General features: G+C 42.7%; 11 non-coding genes across 11 annotated transcripts; all 11 read right to left on the bottom strand.

Annotated features, from left to right (window-relative positions):
• Positions 1 to 516: 516 nt before the first annotated feature.
• LOC127676501 (small nucleolar RNA SNORD116) lies at positions 517 to 609 on the bottom strand. Its single transcript, XR_007975977.1, has one exon. It is a non-coding gene; the product is annotated as a small nucleolar RNA SNORD116 (small nucleolar RNA).
• Positions 610 to 1,575: 966 nt separating this feature from the next.
• Positions 1,576 to 1,668, bottom strand: LOC127676482 (small nucleolar RNA SNORD116). The gene has a single exon (XR_007975959.1). It is a non-coding gene; the product is annotated as a small nucleolar RNA SNORD116 (small nucleolar RNA).
• A 2,465-nt stretch (positions 1,669 to 4,133) lies between these two features.
• On the bottom strand, positions 4,134 to 4,226 carry LOC127676499 (small nucleolar RNA SNORD116). The gene has a single exon (XR_007975975.1). It is a non-coding gene; the product is annotated as a small nucleolar RNA SNORD116 (small nucleolar RNA).
• Positions 4,227 to 6,700: 2,474 nt separating this feature from the next.
• Positions 6,701 to 6,793, bottom strand: LOC127676490 (small nucleolar RNA SNORD116). Its single transcript, XR_007975966.1, has one exon. It is a non-coding gene; the product is annotated as a small nucleolar RNA SNORD116 (small nucleolar RNA).
• A 2,459-nt stretch (positions 6,794 to 9,252) lies between these two features.
• Positions 9,253 to 9,345, bottom strand: LOC127676474 (small nucleolar RNA SNORD116). The gene has a single exon (XR_007975951.1). It is a non-coding gene; the product is annotated as a small nucleolar RNA SNORD116 (small nucleolar RNA).
• Positions 9,346 to 11,817: 2,472 nt separating this feature from the next.
• On the bottom strand, positions 11,818 to 11,910 carry LOC127676480 (small nucleolar RNA SNORD116). The gene has a single exon (XR_007975957.1). It is a non-coding gene; the product is annotated as a small nucleolar RNA SNORD116 (small nucleolar RNA).
• A 2,456-nt stretch (positions 11,911 to 14,366) lies between these two features.
• On the bottom strand, positions 14,367 to 14,459 carry LOC127676479 (small nucleolar RNA SNORD116). Its single transcript, XR_007975956.1, has one exon. It is a non-coding gene; the product is annotated as a small nucleolar RNA SNORD116 (small nucleolar RNA).
• A 2,459-nt stretch (positions 14,460 to 16,918) lies between these two features.
• On the bottom strand, positions 16,919 to 17,011 carry LOC127676485 (small nucleolar RNA SNORD116). Its single transcript, XR_007975962.1, has one exon. It is a non-coding gene; the product is annotated as a small nucleolar RNA SNORD116 (small nucleolar RNA).
• A 2,461-nt stretch (positions 17,012 to 19,472) lies between these two features.
• LOC127676476 (small nucleolar RNA SNORD116) lies at positions 19,473 to 19,565 on the bottom strand. Its single transcript, XR_007975953.1, has one exon. It is a non-coding gene; the product is annotated as a small nucleolar RNA SNORD116 (small nucleolar RNA).
• Positions 19,566 to 22,076: 2,511 nt separating this feature from the next.
• LOC127676472 (small nucleolar RNA SNORD116) lies at positions 22,077 to 22,169 on the bottom strand. The gene has a single exon (XR_007975949.1). It is a non-coding gene; the product is annotated as a small nucleolar RNA SNORD116 (small nucleolar RNA).
• A 2,526-nt stretch (positions 22,170 to 24,695) lies between these two features.
• Positions 24,696 to 24,788, bottom strand: LOC127676475 (small nucleolar RNA SNORD116). The gene has a single exon (XR_007975952.1). It is a non-coding gene; the product is annotated as a small nucleolar RNA SNORD116 (small nucleolar RNA).
• Between the last annotated feature and the right edge of the window lie 450 nt (positions 24,789 to 25,238).

Below are 25,238 nucleotides of genomic sequence, written 5' to 3'. Positions count from 1 at the left end.
TTTGCAGTCTGCAAGACACAGGATTTCAAGAGTATTCCTGAAGACCACCAGAGTATTGAACAGTCAAACAGTGTCTGAAATATTCTACTGCATTTGGCTACATTCCCCCTGCAGTCTTTAAACCATTGTCTCTAAGTATAGCAACAATGGATGGATAGATTCTGAGAATCCTGACCCTACTGCCAGACATTTCAAAATTCACAACCCTATTTTGGTGAGACAGCTATTTCTGTTTTTGCCTCAAAATCAAGACTGCAATAGGGCTTAAGGCCATTTTTGGGGCCAAGCATCCCTATCTTCTGGGTGCCTGACAATTCAATTCTATCCTTAATACAAAAGTATGCAAGTCACAAAATCAAAAGGAGGTGTTTTGCCCTAGATCATGATATCAGGCAAAGTAGGCAAAGTACTTGTTAGTCGCTAGAAAGTTCATCAGATACAGAGGAAGGCAAAAGCATCTGAGAAAATTGGAAGCCTGTATCTAATGCCCAGAGGAAATGCTAAAGCCAAGGTGCTGGACCTCATGTTGGATGAGAGTTGCGGTATTGAGAATTTATTCATTTTGTTCAGCATTCCAAGGAATGTTGTACTGGGAATCATCATACATCCAAGCACTCTGCAGTGCCTAGCAAAAAGAAGATCAGTATACTCTGAAAGGCTATGGTCCCAGGGAGAACAAGAAACTGCTAGACCTTGACCATACATTATCAGGATCCAACAGGTCTAAATAGAACCCAGGAGCACTCAGAGACCTGAAGCAAGCTCCATGTCTCCAAGGGACAAGGCAAGGACTGCAGCTCTGCTCCCACACCAACATTGTCCTGAGCATATTGAGTTCTTGTAATAATTCATGTGTCCTTACCTTTTAATTCAGGTGCCCTCATGAAATGGAGCAACAGGAGCAGTTCACTGAAAACACAATAGGGTTCCATCACCACCGAGCCAATTTTGTGGGGACATATCCGCAGGGTGTCTGCCATGTCCCTTGATGGAATCAGAATTCATCTCTGGGAAGGCAGCACAGATACATTTAATCCAGGAATACAGACTGGCCTTTTCTGTCATCTTGGCAAGTCAGAATTCACATGTACCCTGAGCTCTCCTGCTTTTCCCTACCTTCAGGTCTAACACTTTCCACCTAGTTCTGGAAAGACTCAGTGAAACAGTATTCGGCAAAACCAGAACAGGGAAGAGGGAAGGGGTGGGTGGGAGGACAGGGGAAGAGAAGGGGGCTTAAGGGACTTTCAGGGAGTGGGGGGGCTAGAAAACGGAAATCATTTGAAATGTAAATAAATTATAACGAATAAAAAAAAGACTGCAATAGAGCTAAAGGCCAGTTCTTGGGCCCAGGATCCCTATCTTCTGGGTGCCTGACAATTCTCTCCTTAATACAAAAGTATGCAAGGCACAAGATCAAAAGGAGGTGTCTTGCCCTAGACCATGTTATCAGACAGAGTAGGCAAAGTACTTCTTAGTAGCTAGAAAGTCTAGTCAGATCCAGAGGAAGGCAAGAGCAAATGAGTGGATTGGCAGCCTGTATCTGATGCCCATAGGACCTGCTAAAACTATGGTGCTGGACCTCAGGTTCGATGAGATTTGAAGTACTGAGTATTCACTCATTTTGTTCAGCTCCCCACAGAATGTATTATTGGGAATCATCATCGATCCAAGCACTCTGCAGTAGTGCATTGCACAAAGAGGATCAGTGTCCTCTGGAGGGCTTTGGTCCCAGGGAGAACAAGAGACTGCTAGATCTTGCCCATACATTATGAGGATGCAACAGGCCAAAGTAGAACCCAGGAGCACTCAGATGCCTGAAGCCAGCTCCATGTCTCCAAGAGACAAGGCAAGGACTGCAGCTCTGGGGCACTCCAACAAAATCCTGATCATATTGATTTCTTGTAATAATTCATGTGTCCTTACCTATTACCTCAGGTGCCCTCATGAAAGGAAGCAACTGGAAAGCAGTTCACTGCAAACACAATACGGATCCATCACCACTCAGCCAATTTTGTGGGGACATTTCCACTGGGTGTCATCCATGTCCCATGATGGAATCAGAATGCAACCCTGGGAAGACAGCACAGAACACGTGCTGCCATTACAGTGAGATCTAGGTAATCCAGGACTACAGATTGGCTTTCTCTGTCCCCTTGGCTAGTCAGAATTCACATGCACCCTGAGCACTCCTGCTCTTCCCTACCATCAGGTCTAACACTTTCCACCTGGGAATGCTTTTCCTCTTGGAACTGGACATGGACATAGTATATCCTTTGCTATCTGGAGGTTGCTGGGCCTTCACCTCACAAAAAGCCCTAGGTGAAGATATGTGTGCTCCTGTACATGTATACGACACATTCCAAAAGGGCCAGTGCATCAATCTGTTCAACTAGAGACCTCTATACAGTTATGAAGGCAATGAAGGCACTTATCACAGCATCAAGCAAGGAAAACTCACTAAAAATGACTATTCAAGTTTCCTGGGCTATGCCAAGAGACAAAAAAGAGACATTTCTGGACATGTTCAGAAAATGTTTGTCCATCAATATCTGTTTCCAAGAGGTGAACATCTTCCATCAAGGCTCTAATCCTAATCAGATCTCTTCAATTGTGTCTTTGCATGACTAAGATTTCAATATTCTACATGTTCAGTGTTTCAGCTCATAAGGACCAGGATTTTTATGCTCTCTGTCTCTCTTTCTCATCTTTCTGGCTGTCTTTCTGTGTGTGTGTTTGTGTGTATGTGTGTGTGACTGACTCACTCCTTCACCCTTTCTTCTTCTCTCCCTTCTTTTCTTGCTCTCTGTTTCTTTTAGACTCATTTTTAGCTGTGGATTTTCATTTCTTCTCTCAATGATTGGCTTCTTTTTTTTCTTCTCTGACCGAGGTTGCTCTAATGGATTCACCATTGGTCATTTTCCCTGCAATGATCACACCCATCTTAAAAGAGATATCAGAGCAAGCCCTGACAAGCATACACAATGGCAAGTCCCAATGGTTTTGACATAGGCCAATAAATTGTGCAAATTGTCTCAGCACATCTAAGCGGCACATGTGCAGCCTGCTTTCAGAATCATTATTCATCCTTGAAAATGGCACTGATAATAGGTATCAATCGAGGCATACATGATCTCTGGTGACCCATTGAACATTCAATGCAATGAAATGCTAGTCTTTCTAGGCTTTCTTTCAGAGTCAAATCAAAATGACAAAAAGATAAACAGTTCTATAATCCCTGGCTCTCAAGATTTGAGACAATCTCCAGACAGGAAGGTAGATCAAGGACATTGGGTTGAGCAGAATTCACGGATATTCACTGTTACATTTCCAAGGATGCCTCCAAGAATGTGCCAAAACAAAAGCAAGATCCAAAAAACATTCATGTCAATGCACATATACAAGTGTTCCTTCACACTCAAGAGCCCTGAACTCAATTCTTTAAGACACTGGTCTGCAAATCTCCTGTTTCCAGTAAAGTGCACCAAAGTGCCATGATGCCAAAGACAAGGGGGCAGTCTGTATACCTGCTGGAAACTGACCTGAAATATGCTCATCATTACTTGAATTGCACGGGCCTCTCTCAATTTCCAAGACTGTAGATTGGTCTTTTTGCAGTCTGCAAGAAAAGGATTACAGGAGTATTCCTGTAGACCACCAGAGTATTCAACATTCAAACAGTGTCTGAAATATTCCACTGTATTTGGCTACATTTATCCTGCAATCTTTAAACCTTTGTCTCTAAGTATATCAACACTGGATGGATAGAATTCATGTTGGATCTTCGGAGAATCCTGAAACCTCTGACAGATATTTCAAAATTCATTACCCTATTTTGGTGCAACAGCTATTTTTCTTTTGGCCTCAAAATCAAGACTGCAATAGGGCTAAAGGCCAGTTCTTGGGCCCAGGTTCCCTATCTTCTGGGTGCCTGACAAATCTCTCCTTAATATAAAAGTATGCAAGGTACAAGATCAAAAGGAGTTGTCTTGCCCTAGACAATGTTATCAGGCAGAGTAGGCAAAGTACTTGTTAGTCACTAGAAAGTCTCGTCAGATCCAGAGGAAGGCAAGAGCAAATGAGTGGATTGGCAGCCTGTATCTGATGCCCATAGGACCTGCTAAAACTATGGTGCTGGACCTCAGGTTCGATGAGATTTGAAGTATTGAGTATTCACTCATTTTGTTCAGCTCCCCACAGAATGTTTTATTGGGAATGATCATCGTTCCAAGCACTCTGCAGTAGTGCATAGCAAAAAGAGGATCAGTGTCCTCTGGAGGGCTTCGGTCCCAGGGAGAACAAGAGACTGCTAGATCTTGCCCATATATTATGAGTATGCAACAGGCCAAAGTAGAACCCAGGAGCACTCAGAGGCCTGAAGCCAGCTCCATGTCCCAAGAGACAAGGCATGGACTGCAGCTCTGTGGCACTCCAACAAAGTCCTGAGCATATTGAGTTCTTGTAATAATTCATGTGTCCTTACCTTTTACCTCAGGTGCCCTCATGAAAGTAAGCAACTGGAAAGCAGTTCACTGCAAACACAATACGGTTCCATCAACACTTAGCCAATTTTGTGGGGACATTTCCACTGGGTGTCATCCATATCCCATGATGGAGTCAGAATGCAACCCTGGGAAGACAGCAAAGAGCACATGCTGCCATTACAGTGGGATCTAGGTAATCCAGGACTACAGATTGGGTTTCTCTGTCCTCTTGGATAGTCAGAATTCACATGCACCCTGAGCATTCCTGCTCTTCCCTACCTTCAGGTCTAACACTTTCCACCTGGGAATGCTTTTCCTCTCGGGACTGGACATGGACATAGTATATCCTTTGCTATCTGGTGGTTGCTGGGCCTTCACCTCACAAAAAGCCCTAGGTGAAGATATGTGTGCTCCTGTACATGTATACAACACATTCCAAAAGGACCAGTGCATCAACATGTTCGACTAGAGACCACTACAAAGTTATCAAGGCAATGAAGGCACTTATCTCAGCATCAAGCAAGGAAAACTCACTAACAATGACTATCCAAGTTTCCTTGGGCTATGCCATGAGACTAAAAAGAGACATTTCTGGACATATTTAGAAAATGTTTTTCCATCAATATCTGTTTCCAAGAGGTGAACTTCTTCTGTCAAGGCTCTAATCCTAATCAGATCTCTACAAGTGTGTCTTTGCATGAATAAGATTTCAATATTCTACATGTTCGGTGTTTCAGCTCATAGAGACCAGGATTTATTATGCTCTCTGTCTCTCTCTCTATCATCTCTCTGGCTATCTCTCTCTCTCTCTTTGTGTGTGTGTCTGAATCAGTACCTCACCCTTTCTTCTTCTCTCCCTCTTTCTCTCCCTCTCTGTCTCGTTTAGACTCATTTTTAGTTGTGGATTTTCATTTCTTCTCTCAATGTTTGGCTTCTTTTTTGTCTCTTCTGACCGAGGTTGCTCTAATGGTTTCACCATTGGTCATTTTCCCTGCAATGATCTCACCCAACTTAAAAGAGATATCAGAGCAAGCCCTGACTAGCATACACAATGGCAAGTCCCAATGGTTTTGATATAGGCCAATAAATGGTGCAAATTGTCTCAGCACATATAAGCAGAGCATGAGCAGCCTGCTTTCAGAATCATTATTCATCCTTGAAAATGTCACTGATAATAGGTATCAGATAATAGGTATCAATCGAAGCATACATGATCTCTGGTGACCCATTGAACATTCAATGCAACGAAATGCTAGTTTCTCTAGGCTTTCTTCCATAGTCAAATCAAAATGCCAAAAAGATAAACAGTTCTATATTCCCTGGCTCTGAAGATTTAAGACAATCTCCAGACAGGAAGGTAGATCAAGTACATTGGGTTGAGCAGAATTCACAGATATTAACTGTTACATTTCCAAGGATGCCTCTCAGAATGTGCAAAGACAAAAGCAAGTTCCAAAAAAACATTCATGCCAATGCACATATACAAGTGTTCCTTCACACTCAAGAGCCCTGAACTCAATTCTTTGAGACACTGGTCTGCAAATCTCCTGTTTCCAGTAAAGTGCACCAAAGTGCCAGGATGCCAATGAAAAGGGGGCAGTCTGTATACCTGCTGGAAACTGACCTGAAATATGCTCATCATTACTTGAATTGCACGGGCCTCTCTCTATTTCCAAGCCTGTTGATTTGTCTTCTTGCAGTCTGCAAGACAAAGGATTACAGGACTATTCCTGTAGACCAGCAGAGTATTCAACATTCAAACAGTGTCTGAAATATTCCACTGTATTTGGCTACATTTCCCACACAATCTTTAAAACTTTGTCACTAAGTATATGAACACTGGATGGATAGAGTTCATGTCAGATCTTCTGAGAATCCTGAAACCACTGACATATATTTCAAAATTCATTACCCTATTTTGGTGCAACAGCTATTTTTCTTTGGGCCTGAAAATCAAGACTGCAATAGGGCTAAAGGCCAGTTCTTGGGCCCAGGTTACCTATCTTCTGGGTGCCTGACAATTCTCTCCTTAATACAAAAGTGTGCAAGGCACAAGATCAAAAGGAGGTGTCTTGCCCTAGACCATGTTATCCGGCAGAGTAGGCAAAGTACTTGTTAGTCGCTAGAAAGTCTAGTCAGATCCAGAGGAAGGCAAGAGAAAATGAGTGGATTGGCAGCCTGTATCTGATGCCCATAGGACCTGCAAAAACTATGGTGCTGGACCTCAGGTTCGATGAGATTTGAAGTATTGAGTATTCACTCATTTTGTTCAGCTCCCCACAGAATGTTTTACTGGTAATCATCATCGATCCAAGCACTCTGCAGTAGTACATAGCAAAAAGAGGATCAGTGTCCTCTGGAGGGCTTCGGTCCCAGGGAGAACAAGAGACTGCTAGATCTTGCCCAAACATTATGAGGATGCAACAGGGCAAAGTAGAACCCAGGAGCACTCAGAGGCCTGAAGCCATCTCAATGTCTCCAAGAGACAAAGCAAGGACTGCAGCTCTGTGGCACTCCAACAAAGTCCTGAGCATATTGAGTTCTTGTAATAATTCATGTGTCCTTACCTTTTAGGTCAGGTGATCTCATGAAAGCAAGCAACTGGAAAGCAGTACCCCGCAAACAAAATACGGTTCCATCACCACTCAGCCAATTTTGTGGGGACATTTCCACTGGGTGTCATCCATGTCCCATGATGGAATCAGAATGCAACCCTGGAAAGACAGCACAGAGCACATGCTGCCATTACAGTGGGATCTAGGTAATCCAGGACTACAGATTGGATTTCTCTGTCCTCTTGGATAGTCAGAATTCACATGCATCCTGAGCACTCCTGCTCTTCCCTACCTTCAGGTCTAACACTTTCCACCTTGGAATGCTTTTCCTCGTGGAACTGGACATGGACATAGTATATCCTTTGCTATCTGGTGGTTGCTGGGCCTTCACCTCACAAAAAGCCCTAGGTGAAGATATGTGTGCTCCTGTACATGTATACAACACATTCCAAACGGGCCAGTGCATTAACCTGTTCAACTAGAGACCTCTACAAAGTTATCAAGGCAATGAAGGCACTTATGCCAGCATCATGCAGGGAAAACTCAGTAACAATGACTATCCAAGTTTCCTTGGGCTATGCCAAGAGAAAAAAAAGAGACATTTCTTGACATGTTCAGAAAATGTTTTTCCATCAATTTCTGTTTCCAAGAGGTGAACTTCTTCCGTCAAGGCTCTAATCCTAAACAGATCTCTACAAGTGTGTCTTTGCATGAATAAGATTTCAATATTCTACTTGTTCGGTGCTTCAACTCATAGGGACCAGGATTTATTATGCTCTCTGTCTCTCTCTCTCTATCATCTCTCTGGCTCTCTCTCTCTCTTTGTGTGTGTGTCTGACTCACTACCTCACCCTTTCTTCTTATCTCCCTCTTTCTCTCCCTCTCTGTCTCCTTTAGACTCATTTTTAGTTGTGGATTTTCATTTCTTCTCACGATGTTTGGCTTCTTTTTTGTCTCTTCTGACCGAGGTTGCTCTAATGGTTTCACCATTGGTCATTTTCCCTGCAATGATCTCACCCAACTTAAAAGAGATATCAGAGCAAGCCCTGACTAGCATACACAATGGCAAGTCCAAATGGTTTTGATAAAGGCCAATAAATGGAGCAAATTGTCTCAGCACATCTAAGTGGCGCATGTGCAGCCTGCTTTCAGAATCATTATTCATCCTTGAAAATGTCACTGATAATAGGTATCAATCGAGTCATACATGGTCTCTGGTGACCCATTGAACATTCAATGCAATGTAATGCTAGCTTTTCTAGGCTTTCTTTCAGAGTCAAATCAAAATGTCAAAAAGATAAACAGTTCTATAATCCCTGGCTCTCAAGATTTGAGACAATCTCCAGACAGGAAGGTAGATCAAGGACATTGGGTTGAACAGAATTCACAGATATTAACTGTGACATTTCCAAGGATGCCTCTCAGAATGTGCAAAGACAAAAGCAAGATCCAAAAAAACATTCATGCCAATGCACATATACAAGTGTTTCTTCACACTTAAGAGCCCTGAACTCAATACTTTGAGACACTGGTCTGCAAATCATCTGTTTCCAGTAAAGTGCACCAAAGTGCCATGATGCCAATGACAAGGGGGCTGTCTGTATACCCGCTGGAAACTGACCTGAAAAATGCTCATCATTACTTGAATTGCACGGGCCTCTCTCTATTTCCAAGCCTGTTGATTTGTCTTTTTGCAGTCTGCAAGACAAAGGATTACAGGAGTATCCATGTAGAGCAGCAGAGTATTCAACATTCAAACTATGTCTGAAATACTCCACTGTATTTGGCCACATTTTTCATGCAATCTTTAAAACTTTGTCTCTAAGTATATCAACACTGGATGGATAGAATTCATGTCAGATCTTCTGAGAATCCTGAAACCACTGAAAGATATTTCAAAATTCATTACCCTATGTTGGTGCAACAGCTATTTTTCTTTTGGCCTCAAAATCAAGACTGCAATAGGGCTAAAGGCCAGTTCTTGGGCCCAGGTTCCCTATCTTCTGGGTGCCTGACAATTCTCTCCTTAATACAAAAGTATGCAAGGCACAAGATCAAAAGGAGGTGTCTTGCCCTAGACCATGTTATCAGGCAGAGTAGGCAAAGTACTTGTTAGTCGCTAGAAAGTCTAGTCAGATCCAGAGGAAGGCAAGAGCAAATGAGTGGATTTGCAGCCTGTATCTGATGCCCATAGGACCTGCTAAAACTATGGTGCTGGACCTCAGTTTCGATGAGATTTGAAGCATTGAGTATTCACTCATTTTGTTCAGCTCCCCACAGAATGTTTTATTGGGAATCATCATCGATCCAAGCACTCTGCAGTAGTGCATAGAAAAAAGAGGATCAGTGTCCTCTGGAGGGCTTCGGTCCCAGGGAGAACAAGAGAATGCTAGATCTTGCCATACATTATGAGGATGCAACAGGCCAAAGTAGAACCCAGGAGCACTCAGAGGCCTGAAGCCAGCTCCATGTCTCCAAGAGACAAGGCAAGGCCTGCAGCTCTGTGGCACTCCAACAAAGTCCTGAGCATACTGACTTCTTGTAATAATTCATGTTTCCTTACCTTTTATGTCAGGTGCCCTCATTAAAGGAAGCAACTGGAAAGCAGTTCACTGCAAACACAATACGGTTCCATCACCACTCAGCCAATTTTCTGGGGACATTTCCACTGGGTGTCATCCATGTCCCATGATGGAATCAGAATGCAACCCTGGGAAGACAGTACATAGCACATGCTGCCATTACAGTGTGATCTAGGTAATCCAGGACTACAGATTGGGTTTCTCTGCCCTCTTGGATAGTCAGAATTCACATGAACCCTGAGCACTCCTGCTCTTCCCTACCCTCAGGTCTAACACTTTACACCAGGGAATGCTTTTCCTCTTGGAACTGAACATGGACATAGTATATCCTTTGCTATCTGGTGGTTGCTGGGCCTTCACCTGACAAAAAGCCCTAGGTGAAGATATGTGTGCTCCTGTACTTGTATACAACACATTCCAAAATGGCCAGTGCATCAACCTGTTTGACTAGAGACCACTACAAAGTTATCAAGGCAATGAAGGCACTTATCTCAGCATCAAGCAAGGAAAACTCACTAAGAATAACTATCCAAGTTTCCTTGGGCTATGCCAAGAGCCAAAATAGACATTTCTGGACATGTTCAGAAAATGTTTTTCCATCCATATCCGTTTCCAAGAGGTGTACCTCTTCTGTCAAGGCTCTAATCCTAATCAGATCTCTACAAGTATGTCTTTGCATGAATAAGATTTCAATATTCTACATGTACGGTGTTTCAGCTCATAGGGACCAAGATTTATTATGCTCTCTGTCTCTCTCTCTGTATCATCTCGCTGGCTCTCTCCCTCTCTCTCTCTTTGTGTGTGTGTCTGACTCACTACCTCATCCTTTCTTCTTCTCTCCCTCTTTCTCTCCCTCTCTGTCTCGTTTAGACTCATTTTTAGTTGTGGATTTTTATTCCTTCTCTCGTTGTTTGGCTTTTTTTTTTTTTTTTTGTCTTCTCTGACCGAGGATGCTCTAATGGTTTCACCATTGGTCATTTTCCCTGCAATGATCTCACCCAACTTAAAAGAGATATCAGAGCAAGTCCTCACTAGCATACACAATGGCAAGTTCCAATGGTTTTGATATAGGCCAATAAATGGTGCAGTTTTATCAGCACATCTAAGAGGCACACGTGCAGCCTGCTTTCCGAATCATTATTCATCCTTGAAAATGTCACTGATAATAGGTATCAATTGAGGCGAACATGATCTCTGGTGACCCATTGAACATTCAATGCAATGAAATGATAGACTTTCTATGGTTTTTTTTTCAGAGTCAAATCAAAATGTCAAAAAGATAAACAGTTCTATAATCCCTGGCTCTCAAGATTTGAGACAATCTCCAGACAGGAAGGTAGATCAAGGACATTGAGTTGAGCAGAATTCAGGGATATTCACTGTGACATTTTCAAGGATGCCTCTCAGAATGTGCCAAAACAAAAGCAAGATGCAAAAAAAAACATTCATGCCAATGCACATATACAAGTGTTCCTTCACACTCAAGAGCCCTGAACTCAATTCTTTGAGACACTGGTCTGCAAATCTCCTGTTTCCAGTAAAGTGCACCAAAGTGCCATGATGCCAATGACAAGGGGGCAGTCTGTATACCTGCTGGAAACTGACCTGAAATATGCTCATCATTACTTGAATTGCACGGGCCTCTCTTTATTTCCAAGCCTGTTGATTTGTCTTTTTGCAGTCTGCAAGACAAAGGATTACAGGAGTATTACTGTAGACCAGCAGCGTATTCAACATTCAAACAGTGTCTGAAATATTCCACTGTATTTGGCTACATTTCCCATGCAATCTTTAAAACTTTGTCTCTAAGTATATCAACACTGGATGGATAGAATTCATGTCAGATCTTCTGAGAATCCTGAAACCACTTACATATATTTCAAAATTCATTACCCTATTTTGGTGCAACAGCTATTTTTATTTTGGCCTCAAATCAAGAATGCAATAGGGCTAAAGGCCAGTTCTTGGGCCCAGGTTCCCTATCTTCTGGGTGCCTGACAATTCTCTCCTTAATTCAAAAGTGTGCAAGGCACAAGATCAAAAGGGGGTGTCTTGCCCTAGACCATGTTATCAGGCAGAGTAGGCAAAGTACTTGTTAGTCACTAGAAAGTCTAGTAGGATCCAGAGGAAGGCAAGAGCAAATGAGAGGATTGGCAGCCTGTATCTGATGCCCATAGGACCTGCAAAAACTATGGTGCTGGACCTCAGGTTCGATGAGATTTGAAGTATTGAGTATTCACTCATTTTGTTCAGCTCCCCACAGAATGTTTTATTGGGAATCATCATCGATCCAAGCACTCTGCAGTAGTGCATAGCAAAAAGAGGATCAGTGTCCTCTGGAGGGCTTCGGTCCCAGGGAGAACAAGAGACTGCTAGATCTTGCCCATACATTATGATGATGCAACAGGCCAAAGTTGAACCCAGGAGCACTCAGAGGCCTGAAGCCAGCTCAATGTCTCCAAGAGACAAGGCAAGGAAGGCAGATCTGTGGCACTCCAACAAAGTCCTGAGCATATTGAGTTCTTGTAATAATTCATGTGTCCTTACCTGTTACATCAGGTTCCCTCATGAAAGGAAACAAGTGGAAAGCAGTTCACTGCAAACACAATACGGTTCCATCACTACTCAGCCAATTTTGTGGGGACATTTCTACTGGGTGTCATCCATGTCCCATGATGGAATCAGAATGCAACCCTGGGAAAACAGCACAGAGCACATGCTGCCATTACAGTGGGATCTAGGTAATCCAGGACTACAGATTGGCTTTCTCTGTCCTCTTGGATAGTCAGAATTCACATACACCCTGAGCTCTCCTGCGCTTTCCTACCTTCAGGTCTAACACTTTCCACCTGGGAATGCTTTTCCTCTTGGAACTGGACATGGACATAGTATATCCTTTGCTTTCTGGTGGTTGCTGGGCCTTCACCTCACAAAAAGCCCTAGGTGAAGATATGTGTGCTCCTGTACATGTATACAACACATTCCAAACGGGCCAGTGCATCAACCTGTTCAGCTAGAGACCTCTACAAAGTTATCAAGGCAATGAAGGCACTTATGCCAGAATCATGCAAGGAAAACTCACTAAAAATGACTATCCAAGTTTCCTTGGGCTATGCCAAGAGACAAAAAAGAGACATTTCTCGACATATTCAGAAAATGTTTTTCCATCAATATCTGTTTCCAAGAGGTGAACTTCTTCCATCAAGGCTCTAATCCTAAACAGAACTCTACAATTGTGTCTTTGCATGAATAAGAATTCAATAGTCTACATGTTCGGTGCTTCAGCTCATAGGGACCAGGATTTATTATGCTCTCTGTCTCTTTCTCTCTATCATTTCTTTGTTCTCTCTCTCTCTTTGTGTGTGTGTCTGAATCACCACCTCACGCTTTATTCTTCTCTCCCTCTTTCTCTCCCTCTCTGTCTCTTTTAGACTCATTTTTATTTGTGGATTTTCATTTCTTCTCTCGATGTTTGGCTTCTTTTTGTCTCTTCTGACCGAGATTGCTCTAATGGTTTCACCATTGGTCATTTTCCCTGCAATGATCTCACCCAACTTAAAAGAGATATCAGAGCAAGCCCTGACTAGCATACACAATGGCAAGTCCAAATGGTTTTGATAAAGGCCAATAAATGGAGCAAATTGTCTCAGCACATCTAAGTGGCGCATGTGCAGCCTGCTTTCAGAATCATTATTCATCCTTGAAAATATCACTGATAATAGGTATCAATCGAGTCATACATGGTCTCTGGTGACCCATTGAACATTCAATGCAATGTAATGCTAGCTTTACTAGGCTTTCTTTCAGAGTCAAATCAAAATGTCAAAAGGATAAACAGTTCTATAATCCCTGGCTCTCAAGATTTGAGACAATCTCCAGACAGGAAGGTAGATCCAGGACCTTGGGTTGAGCAGAATTCACAGATATTAAGTGTGACATTTTCAAGGATGCCTCTCAGAATGTGCAAAGACAAAAGCAAGATCCAAAAAAACATTCATGCCAATGCACATATACAAGAGTTCCTTCACACTCAAGAGCCCTGAACTCAATTCTTTGAGACACTGGTCTGCAAATCTCCTGTTTCCAGTAAAGTACACCAAAGTGCCATGATGCCAATGACAAGGGGGCAGTCTGTATACCTGCTGGAAACTGACCTGAAATATGCTCATCATTACTTGAATTGCACGGGCCTCTCTTTATTTCCAAGCCTGTTGATTTGTCTTTTTGCAGTCTGCAAGACAAAGGGTTACAGGAGTATTACTGTAGACCAGCAGAGTATTCAACATTCAAACAGTGTCTGAAATATTCCACTGTATTTGGCTACATTTCCCATGCAATCTTTAAAACTTTGTCTCTAAGTATATTAACACTGGATGGATAGAATTCATGTCAGATCTTCTGAGAATCCTGAAACCACTGACATATATTTCAAAATTCATTACCCTATTTTGGTGCAACATCTATTTTTGTTTTGGCCTCAAAATCAAGACTGCAATAGTGAAAAGGCCAGTTCTTGGGCCCGGGTTCCCTTTCTTCTGGGAGCCTGACAATTCTCTCCTTAATACAAAAGTGTGCAAGGCACAAGATCAAAAGGAGGTGTCTTGCCCTAGACCATGTTATCAGGCAGAGTAGGCGAAGTACTTGTTAGTCACTAGAAAGTCTAGTCAGATCCAGAGGAAGGCAAGAGCAAATGAGTGGATTGGCAGCCTGTATCTGATGCCCATAGGACCTGCTAAAACTATGGTGCTGGACCTCAGGTTCGATGAGATTTGAAGTATTGAGTATTCACTCATTTTGTTCAGCTCCCCACAGAATGTTTTATTGGGAATCATCATCGATCCAAGCACTCTGCAGTAGTGCATAGCAAAAAGAGGATCAGTGTCCTCTGGAGGGCTTCGGTCCCAGGGAGAACAAGAGACTGCTAGATCTTGCCCATACATTATGAGGATGCAACAGGCCAAAGTTGAACCCAGGAGCACTCAGAGGCCTGAAGCCAGTTTAATGTCTCCAAGAGACAAGGCAAGGAAGGCAGATCTGTGGCACTCCAACAAAGTCCTGAGCATATTGAGTTCTTGTAATAATTCATGTGTCCTTACCTGTTACATCAGGTTCCCTCATGAAAGGAAACAACTGGAAAGCAGTTCACTGCAAACACAATACGGTTCCATCACTACTCAGCCAATTTTGTGGGGACATTTCCACTGGGTGTCATCCATGTCCCATGATGGAATCAGAATGCAACCCTGGGAAAACAGCACAGAGCACATGCTGCCATTACAGTGGGAACTAGGTAATACAGGACTACAGATTGGCTTTCTCTGTCCTCTTGGATAGTCAGAATTCACATACACCCTGAGCACTCCTGCTCTTCCCTACCTTCAGGTCTAACACTTTCCACCTGGGAATGCTTTTCCTCTTGGAACTGGACATGGACATAGTATATCCTTTGCTTTCTGGTGGTTGCTGGGCCTTCACCTCACAAAAAGCCCTAGGTGAAGATATGTGTGCTCCTGTACATGTATACAACACATTCCAAACGGGCCAGTGCATCAACCTGTTCAGCTAGAGACCTCTACAAAGTTATCAAGGCAATGAAGGCACTTATGCCAGAATCATGCAAGGAAAACTCACTAAAAATGACTATCCAAGTTTCCTTGGGCTATGCCAAGAGACAAAAAAGAGACATTTCTCGACATGTTCAGAAAATGTTTTTCCATCAATATCTGTTTCCAAGAGGTGAACTTCTTCCATCAAGGCTCTAATCCTAAACAGAACTCTACAATTGTGTCTTTGCATGAATAAGATTTCAATAGTCTACATGTTCGGTGCTTCCGCTCATAGGGACCAGGATTTATTATGCTCTCTGTCTCTCTCTCTCTATCATTTCTCTGGCTCTCTCTCTTTCTCTTTGTGTGTGTGTCTGAATCACCACCTCACGCTTTCTTCTTCTCTCCCTCTTTCTCTCCCTCTCTGTCTCTTTTAGACTCATTTTTATTTGTGGATTTTCATTTCTTCTCTCGATTTTGGCTTCTTTTTGTCTCTTCTGACCGAGATTGCTCTAATGGTTTCACCATTGGTCATTTTCCCTGCAATGATCTCACCCAACTTAAAAGAGATATCAGAGCAAGCCCTGACTAGCATACACAATGGCAAGTCCAAATGGTTTTGATAAAGGCCAATAAATGGAGCAAATTGTCTCAGCACATCTAAGTGTCGCATGTGCAGCCTGCTTTCAGAATCATTATTCATCCTTGAAAATGTCTCTGATAATAGGTATCAATCGAGTCATACATGGTCTCTGGTGACCCATTGAACATTCAATGCAATGTAATGCTAGCTTTTCTAGGCTTTCTTTCAGAGTCAAATCAAAATGTCAAAAAGATAAACAGTTCTATAATCCCTGGCTCTCAAGATTTGAGACAATCTCCAGACAGGAAGGTAGATCCAGGACATTGGGTTGAGCAGAATTCACAGATATTAACTGTGACATTTTCAAGGATGCCTCTCAGAATGTGCAAAGACAAAAGCAAGATCCAAAAAAACATTCATGCCAATGCACATATACAAGTGTTCCTTCACACTCAAGAGCCCTGAACTCAATTCTTTGAGACACTGGTCTGCAAATCTCCTGTTTCCAGTAAAGTGCACCAAAGTGCCATGATGCCAGTGACAAGGGGGCAGTCTCTATACCTGCTGGAAACTGACCTGAAATATGCTCATCATTACTTGAATTGCACGGGCCTCTCTTTATTTCCAAGCCTGTTGATTTGTCTTTTTGCAGTCTGCAAGACAAAGGATTACAGGAGTATTACTGTAGACCAGCAGAGTATTCAACATTCAAACAGTGTCTGAAATATTCCACTGTATTTGGCTACATTTCCCATGCAATCTTTAAAACTTTGTCTCTAAGTATATCAACACTGGATGGATAGAATTCATGTCAGATCTTCTGAGAATCCTGAAATCACTGACATATATTTCAAAATTCATTACCCTATTTTGGGGCAACAGCTGTTTTTGTTTTGGCCTCAAAATCAAGACTGCAATAGGACTAAAGGCCAGTTCTTGGGCCCAGGCTCCTTATCTTCTGGGTGCCTGACAATTCTCTCCTTAATACAAAAGTATGCAAGGCACAAGATCAAAAGGAGGTGTCTTGCCCTAGACCATGTTATCAGGCAGAGTAAGCAAAGTACTTGTTAGTCACTAGAAAGTCTAGTCAGATCCAGAGGAAGGCAAAAGCAAATGAGTGGATTGGCAGCCTGTATCTGATGCCCATAGGACCTGCTAAAACTATGGTTCTGGACCTCAGGTTCGATGAGATTTGTAGTATTGAGTATTCACTCATTTTGTTCAGCTCCCCACAGAATGTTTTATTGGAAATCATCATTGATCCAAGCACTCTGCAGTAGTGAATAGCATAAAGAGGATCAGTGTCCTGGGGAGGACTTCGGTCCCAGGGAGAACAAGAGACTGCTAGATCATGCCCATACATTATGAGGATGCAACAGGCCAAAGTAGAACCCAGGAGCACTCAGAGGCCTGAAGCCAGCTCCAGGTCTCCAAGAGACAACGCAAGGCCTTCAGCTCTGTGGCACTCCAACAAAGTCCTGAGCATATTGAGTTCTTGTAATAATCCATGTGTCCTTACCTTTTACGTCAGGTGCCCTCATGAAAGGAAGCCACTGGAAAGCAGTTCACTGCAAACAGAATATGGTTCCATCACCACTCAGCCAATTTTGTGGGGACATTTCCACTGGGTGTCATCCATGTCCCATGATGGAATCAGAATGCCACCCTAAGAAGACAGCACAGAGCACATGCTGCCATTACAGTGGGGTCTAGGTAATCCAGGACTACAGATTGGGTTTCTCTGTCCTCTTGGATAGTCAGAATTCACATGCACCCTGAGCACTCCTGCTCTTCCCTACCTTCAGGTCTAACACTTTCCACCTGGGAATGCTTTTTCTCTCAGAACTGGACATGGTCGTAGTATAGCCTATGCTATCTGGTGGTTGCTGGGCCTTCACCTCACAAAAAGCCCTAGGTGAAGATATGTGTGCTCCTGTACATGTATACAACACATTCCAAACGGGCCAGTGCATCAACCTGTTCAACTAGAGACCTCTACAAAGTTATCAAGGCAATGAAAGCACTTATGCCAGCATCATGCAGGGAAAACTCAGTAACAATGACTATCCAAGTTTCCTTGGGCTATGCCAAGAGACAAAAAAGAGACATTTCTGGACATGTTCAGAAAATGTTTTTCCATCAATATCTGTTTCCAAGAAGTGAACTTTTTCCGTCAAGGCTCTAATCCTAAACAGATCTCTACAAGTCTGTCTTTGCATGAATAAGATTTCAATATTCTACTTATTCGGTGCTTCAACTCATAGGGACCAGGATTTATTATGCTCTCTGTCTCTCTCTCTCTATCATCTCTCTGGCTCTCTCTCTCTCTCTTTGTGTGTGTGTCTGACTCACTACCTCACCCTTTCTTCTTCTCTCCCTCTTTCTCTCCCTCTCTGTCTCGTTTAGACTCATTTTTAGTTGTGGATTTTCATTTCTTCTCTCGATGTTTGGCTTCTTTTTTGTCTCTTCTGACCGAGGTTGCTCTAATGGTTTCAGCATTGGTTATTTTCCCTGCTATGATCTCACCCAACTTAAAAGAGATATCAGAGCAAGCCCTGACTAGCATACACAATGGCAAGTCCAAATGGTTTTGATAAAGGCCAATAAATGGAGCAAATTGTCTCAGCACATCTATGCGGTGCAAGTGCAGCCTGCTTTCAGAATCATTATTCATCCTTGTAAATGTCACTGATAATAGGTATCAATCGAGTCATACATGATCTCTGGTGACCCATTGAACATTCAATGCAATGTAATGCTAGTTTTTCTAGGCTTTCTCTCAGAGTCAAATCAAAATGTCAAAAAGATAAACAGTTCTATAAACCCTGGCTCTCAAGATTTGAGACAATCTCCAAACAGGAAGTTAGATCCAGGACATTGGGTTGAGCAGAATTCACAGATATTAACTGTGACATTTCCAAGGATGCCTCTCAGAATGTGCAAAGACAAAAGCAAGATCCAAAAAAACATTCATGCCAATGCACATATAAAAGTGTTCCTTCACACTTAAGAGCCCTGAACTCAATTCTTTGAGACACTGGTCTGCAAATCTCCTGTTTCCAGTAAAGTGCACCAAAGTGCCATGATGCCAATGACAAGGGGGCAGTCTGCATACCCGATGGAAACTGACCTGAAATATGCTCATCATTACTTGAATTGCACGGGCCTCTCTTTATTTCCAAGCCTGTTGATTTGTCTTTTTGCAGTCTGCAAGACAAAGGATTACAGGAGTATCCCTGTAGACCAGCAGACTATTCAACATTCTAACAATGTCTGAAATACTCCACTGTATTTGGCCACATTTTTCATGCAATCTTTAAAACTTTGTCTCTAAGTATATCAACACTGGATGGATAGAATTCATGTCAGATCTTCTGAGAATCCTGAAACCACTGACAGATATTTCAAAATTCATTACCCTATTTTGGTGCAACAGCTATTTTTGTTTTGGCCTCAAAATCAAGACTGCAATAGGTCTAAAAGCCAGTTCTTGGGCCCAGGTTCCCTATCTTCTGGGTGCCTGACAATTCTCTCCTTAATACAAAAGTATGCAAGGCACAAGATCAAAAGGAGGTGTCTTGCCCTAGACCATGTTATCAGGCAGAGTAGGCAAATTACTTGTTAGTCGCTAGAAAGTCTAGTCAGATCCAGAGGAAGGCAAGAGCAAATGAGTGGATTTGCAGCCTGTACCTGATGCCCATAGGACCTGCTAAAACTATGGTGCTGGACCTCAGTTTCGATGAGATTTGAAGTACTGAGTATTCACTCATTTTGTTCAGCTCCCCACAGAATGTTTTATTGGGAATCATCATCGATCCAAGCACTCTGCAGTAGTGCATAGCAAAAAGAGGATCAGTGTCCTCTGGAGGGCTTCGGTCCCAGGGAGAACACGAGAATGCTAGATCTTGCCCATACATTATGAGGATGCAACAGGCCAAAGTAGAATCCAGGAGCACTCAGAGGCCTGAAGCCAGCTCCATGTCTCCAAGAGACAAGGCAAGGCCTGCAGCTCTGTGGCACTCCAACAAAGTCCTGAGCATACTGAGTTCTTGTAATAATTCATGTGTCCTTACCTTTTACGTCAGGTGCCCTCATGAAAGGAAGCAACTGGAAAGCAGTTCACTGCAAACACAATACGGTTCCATCACCACTCAGCCAATTTTCTGGGGACATTTCCACTGGGTGTCATCCATGTCCCATGATGGAATCAGAATGCAACCCTGGGAAGACAGCACAGAGCACATGCTGCCATTACAGTGGGATCTAGGTAATCCAGGACTACAGATTGGGTTTCTCTGTCCTCTTGGATAGTCAGAATTCACATGAACTCTGAGCACTCCTGCTCTTCCCTACCCTCAGGTCTAACACTTTCCACCAGGGAATGCTTTTCCTCTTGGAACTGAACATGGACATAGTATATCCTTTGCTATCTGGTGGTTGCTGGGCCTTCACCTCACAAAAAGCCCTAGGTGAAGATATGTGTGCTCCTGTACATGTATACAACACATTCCAAAATGGCCAGTGCATCAACCTGTTTGACTAGAGACCTCTACAAAGTTATCAAGGCAATGAAGGCACTTATCTCAGCATCAAGCAAGGAAAACTCACTAAGAATGACTATCCAAGTTTCCTTGGGCTACGCCAAGAGACAAAAAAGAGACATTTCTGGACATGTTCAGAAAATGTTTTTCCATCAATATCTGTTTCCAAGAGGTGTACTTCTTCTGTCAAGGCTCTAATCCTAATCAGATCTCTACAAGTATGTCTTTGCATGAATAAGATTTCAATATTCTACATGTTCGGTGTTTCAGCTCATAGGGACCAAGATTTATTATGCTCTCTGTCTCTCTCTCTCTGTATCATCTCGCTGGCTCTCTCTCTCTCTCTCTCTCTCTCTCTCTCTCTCTCTCTCTCTCTCTCTCTCTTTGTGTGTGTGTCTGACTCACTACCTCACCCTTTCTTCTTCTCTCCCTCTTTCTCTCCCTCTTTGTCTCTTTTAGACTCATTTTTAGTTGTGGATTTTCATTTCTTCTCTCGTTGTTTGGCTTTTTTTTTTTTTTTTTTAATCTTCTCTGACCGAGGTTGCTCTAATGGTTTCACCATTGGTCAATTTTCCCTGCAATGATCTCACCCAACTTAAAAGAGATATCAGAGCAAGTCCTCACTAGCATACACAATGGCAAGTTCCAATGGTTTTGATATAGTCCAATAAATGGTGCAGTTTGTATCAGCACATCTAAGAGGCACACGTGCAGCCTGCTTTCCGAATCATTATTCATCCTTGAAAATGTCACTGATAATAGGTATCAATTGAGGCGAACATGATCTCTGGTGACCCATTGAACATGCAATGCAATGAAATGATAGACTTTCTATGGTTTTTTTCAGAGTCAAATCAAAATGTCAAAAAGATAAGCAGTTCTATAATCCCTGGCTCTCAAGATTTGAGACAATCTCCAGACAGGAAGGTAGATCAAGGACATTGGGTTGAGCAGAATTCAGGGATATTCACTGTGACATTTCCAAGGATGCCTCTCAGAATGTGCCAAAACAAAAGCAAGATGCAAAAAAACATTCATGCCAATGCACATATAAAAGTGTTCCTTCACACTCAAGAGCCCTGAACTCAATTCTTTGAGACACTGGTCTGCAAATCTCCTGTTTCCAGTAAAGTGCACCAAAGTGCCATGATGCCAATGACAAGGGGGCAGTCTGTATACCTGCTGGAAACTGACCTGAAATATGCTCATCATTACTTGAATTGCACGGGCCTCTCTCTATTTCCAAGCCTGTTGATTTGCCTTTTTGCAGTCTGCAAGACAAAGGATTACAGGAGTATTCCTGTAGACCACCAGAGTATTCAACATTCAAACAGTGTCTGAAATATTCCACTGTATTTGGCTACATTTCCCATGCAATCTTAAAAATTTGTCTCTAAGTATATAAACACTGGATGGTTAGAATTCATGTCAGATCTTCTGAGAATCCTGAAACCACTGAAATATATTTCAAAATTCATTACCGTATTTTGGTGCAACAGCTATTTTTGTTTTGGCCTCAAAATCAAGACTGCAATAGTGCTAAAGGCCAATTCTTGGGCCCAGATTCCTTATCTTCTGGGTGCCTGACAATTCTCTCCTTAATACAAAAGTATGCAAGGCACAAGATCAAAAGGAGGTGTCTTGCCCTAGACCATGTTATCAGGCAGAGTAGGCAAAGTACTTGTTAGTCGCTAGAAAGTCTAGTCAGATCCAGAGGAAGGCAAGAGCAAATGAGTGGATTGGCAGCCTGTATCTGATGCCCATAGGACCTGCTAAAACTATGGTGCTGGACCTCAGTTTCGATGAGATTTGATGTATTGAGTATTCACTCATTTTGTTCAGCTCCCCACAGAATGTTTTATTGGGAATCATCATCGATCCAAGCACTCTGCAGTAGTGCATAGCAAAAAGAGGATCAGTGTCCTCTGGAGGGCTTCGGTCCCAGGGAGAACAAGAGACTGCTAGATCTTGCCCATACATTATGAGGATGCAACAGGCCAAAGTAGAACCCAGGAGCAGTCAGAGGACTGAAGCCAGCTCCATGTCTCCAAGAGACAAGGCAAGGACGGCAGCTCTGTAGCACTCCAACAAAGGCCTGAGCATATTGAGTTCTTGTAATAATTCATGTGTCTTTACCTTTTACGTCAGGTGCCCTCATGGAAGGAAACAACTGGAAAGCAGTTCACTGCAAACACAATACGGTTCCATCATTACTCAGCCAATTTTGTGGGGACATTTCCACTGGGAGTCATCTATGTCCCACGATGGAATCAGAATGCAACCCTGGGAAGACAGCACAGAGCACATGCTGCCATTACAGTGGGATCTAGGTAATCCAGGACTACATATTGGCTTTCTCTGTCCTCTTGGATAGTCAGAATTCACATGCACCCTGAGCACTCCTGCTCTTCCCTACCTTCAGGTCTAAAACTTTCCACCTGGGAATGCTTTTCCTCTTGGAACTGGACATGGACATAGTATATCCTTTGCTATCTGGTGGTTGCTGGGCTTTCACCTCACAAAAAGCCCTAGGTGAAGATATGTGTGCTCCTGTACATGTATACAACACATTCCAAACGGGCCAGTGCATCAACCTGTTCAACTAGAGACCTCTACAAAGTTATCAAGGCAATGAAGGCACTTATGCCAGCATCATGCAAGGAAAACTCACTAACAATGACTATCCAAGTTTCCTTGGGCTATGCCAAGAGACAAAAAAGAGACATTTCTGGACATGTTCAGAAAATGTTTTTCCATCAATATCTGTTTCCAAGAGGTGAACTTCTTCCATCAAGACTCTAATCCTAAACAGAACTCTACAATTGTGTCTTTGCATGAATAAGATTTCAATAGTCTACATGTTCGGTGCTTCAGCTCATAGGGACCAGGATTTATTATGCTCTCTGTCTCTCTCTCTCTATCATTTCTCAGGCTTTCTCTCTCTCTCTCTCTCTCTCTCTCTCTCTCTCTCTCTCTCTCTCTCTCTCTCTCTCTCTCTGTGTGTGTGTGTGTGTGTGTGTGTGTGTCTGAATCACTACCTCACACTTTCTTCTTCTCTCCCTCTTTCTCTCCCTCTCTGTCTCGTTTAGACTCATTTTTAGTTGTGGATTTTCATTTCTTCTCCCAATGTTTGGCTTCTTTTTTGTCTCTTCTGACTGAGGTTGCTCTAATGGTTTCACCATTGGTCATTTTCCCTGCAATGATCTTACCCAACTTAAAAGAGATATCAGAGCAAGCACTGACTAGCATACACAATGGCAAGTCCAAATGGTTTTGATAAATGCCAATAAATGGAGCAAATTGTCTCAGCACATCTAAGTGGCGCATGTGCAGCCTGCTTTCAGAATCATTATTCATCCTTGAAAATGTCACTGATAATAGGTATCAATCGAGTCATACATGGTCTCTGGTGACCCATTGAACATTCAATGCAATGTAATGCTAGTTTTTCTAGGCTTTCTCTCAGAGTCAAATCAAAATGTCAAAAAGATAAACAGTTCTATAAACCCTGGCTCTCAAGATTTGAGACAATCTCCAGACAGGAAGGTAGATCCAGGACATTGGGTTGAGCAGAATTCACAGATATTAACTGTGACATTTCCAAGGATGCCTCTCAGAATGTGCAAAGACAAAAGCAAGATCCAAAAAAACATTCATGCCAATGCACATATAAAAGTGTTCCTTCACACTTAAGAGCCCTGAACTCAATTCTTTGAGACACTGGTCTGCAAATCTCCTGTTTCCAGTAAAGTGCGCCAAAGTGCCATGATGCCAATGACAAGGGGGCAGTCTGTATACCCGCTGGAAACTGACCTGAAATATGCTCATCATTACTTGAATTGCACGGGCCTCTCTCTATTTCCAAGCCTGTTGATTTGTCTTTTTGCAGTCTGCAAGACAAAGGATTACAGGAGTATCCCTGAAGACCAGCAGAGTATTCAACATTCAAACAATGTCTGAAATACTCCACTGTATTTGGCCACATTTTTCATGCAATCTTTAAAACTTTGTCTCTAAGTATATCAACACTGGATGGATTGAATTCATGTCAGATCTTCTGAGAATCCTGAAACCACTGACAGATATTTCAAAATTCATTACCCTATTTTGGTGCAACAGCTATTTTTGTTTTGGCCTCAAAATCAAGACTGCAATAGGGCTAAAGGCCAGTTCTTGGGCCCAGGTTCCCTATCTTCTGGGTGCCTGACAATTCTCTCCTTAATACAAAAGTATGCAAGGCACAAGATCAAAAGGAGGTGTCTTGCCCTAGACCATGTTATCAGGCAGAGTAGGCAAAGTACTTTTAGTCGCTAGAAAGTCTAGTCAGATCCAGAGGAAGGCAAGAGCAAATGAGTGGATTTGCAGCCTGTATCTGATGCCCATAGGACCTGCTAAAACTATGGTGCTGGACCTCAGTTTCGATGAGATTTGAAGTACTGAGTATTCACTCATTTTGTTCAGCTCCCCACAGAATGTTTTATTGGGAATCATCATCGATCCAAGCACTCTGCAGTAGTGCATAGCAAAAAGAGGATCAGTGTCCTCTGGAGGGCTTCGGTCCCAGGGAGAACAAGAGAATGCTAGATCTTGCCCATACATTATGAGGATGCAACAGGCCAAAGTAGAACCCAGGAGCACTCAGAGGCCTGAAGCCAGCTCCATGTCTCCAAGAGACAAGGCAAGGCCTGCAGCTCTGTGGCACTCCAACAAAGTCCTGAGCATACTGAGTTCTTGTAATAATTCATGTGTCCTTAGCTTTTACGTCAGGTGCCCTCATGAAAGGAAGCAACTGGAAAGCAGTTCACTGCAAACACAATACGGTTCCACCACCACTCAGCCAATTTTCTGGGGACATTTCCACTGGGTGTCATCCATGTCCCATGATGGAATCAGAATGCAACCCTGGGAAGACAGCACAGAGCACATGCTGCCATTACAGTGGGATCTAGG

The sequence above is a fragment of the Apodemus sylvaticus genome, chromosome 1 (genome assembly GCF_947179515.1).
Source record: "Apodemus sylvaticus chromosome 1, mApoSyl1.1, whole genome shotgun sequence".
Classification (NCBI taxonomy): Eukaryota; Metazoa; Chordata; class Mammalia; order Rodentia; family Muridae; genus Apodemus; species Apodemus sylvaticus.
Note: the sequence above shows the minus strand (reverse complement) of the source record. Positions and strands in the feature narration are given on the sequence as shown.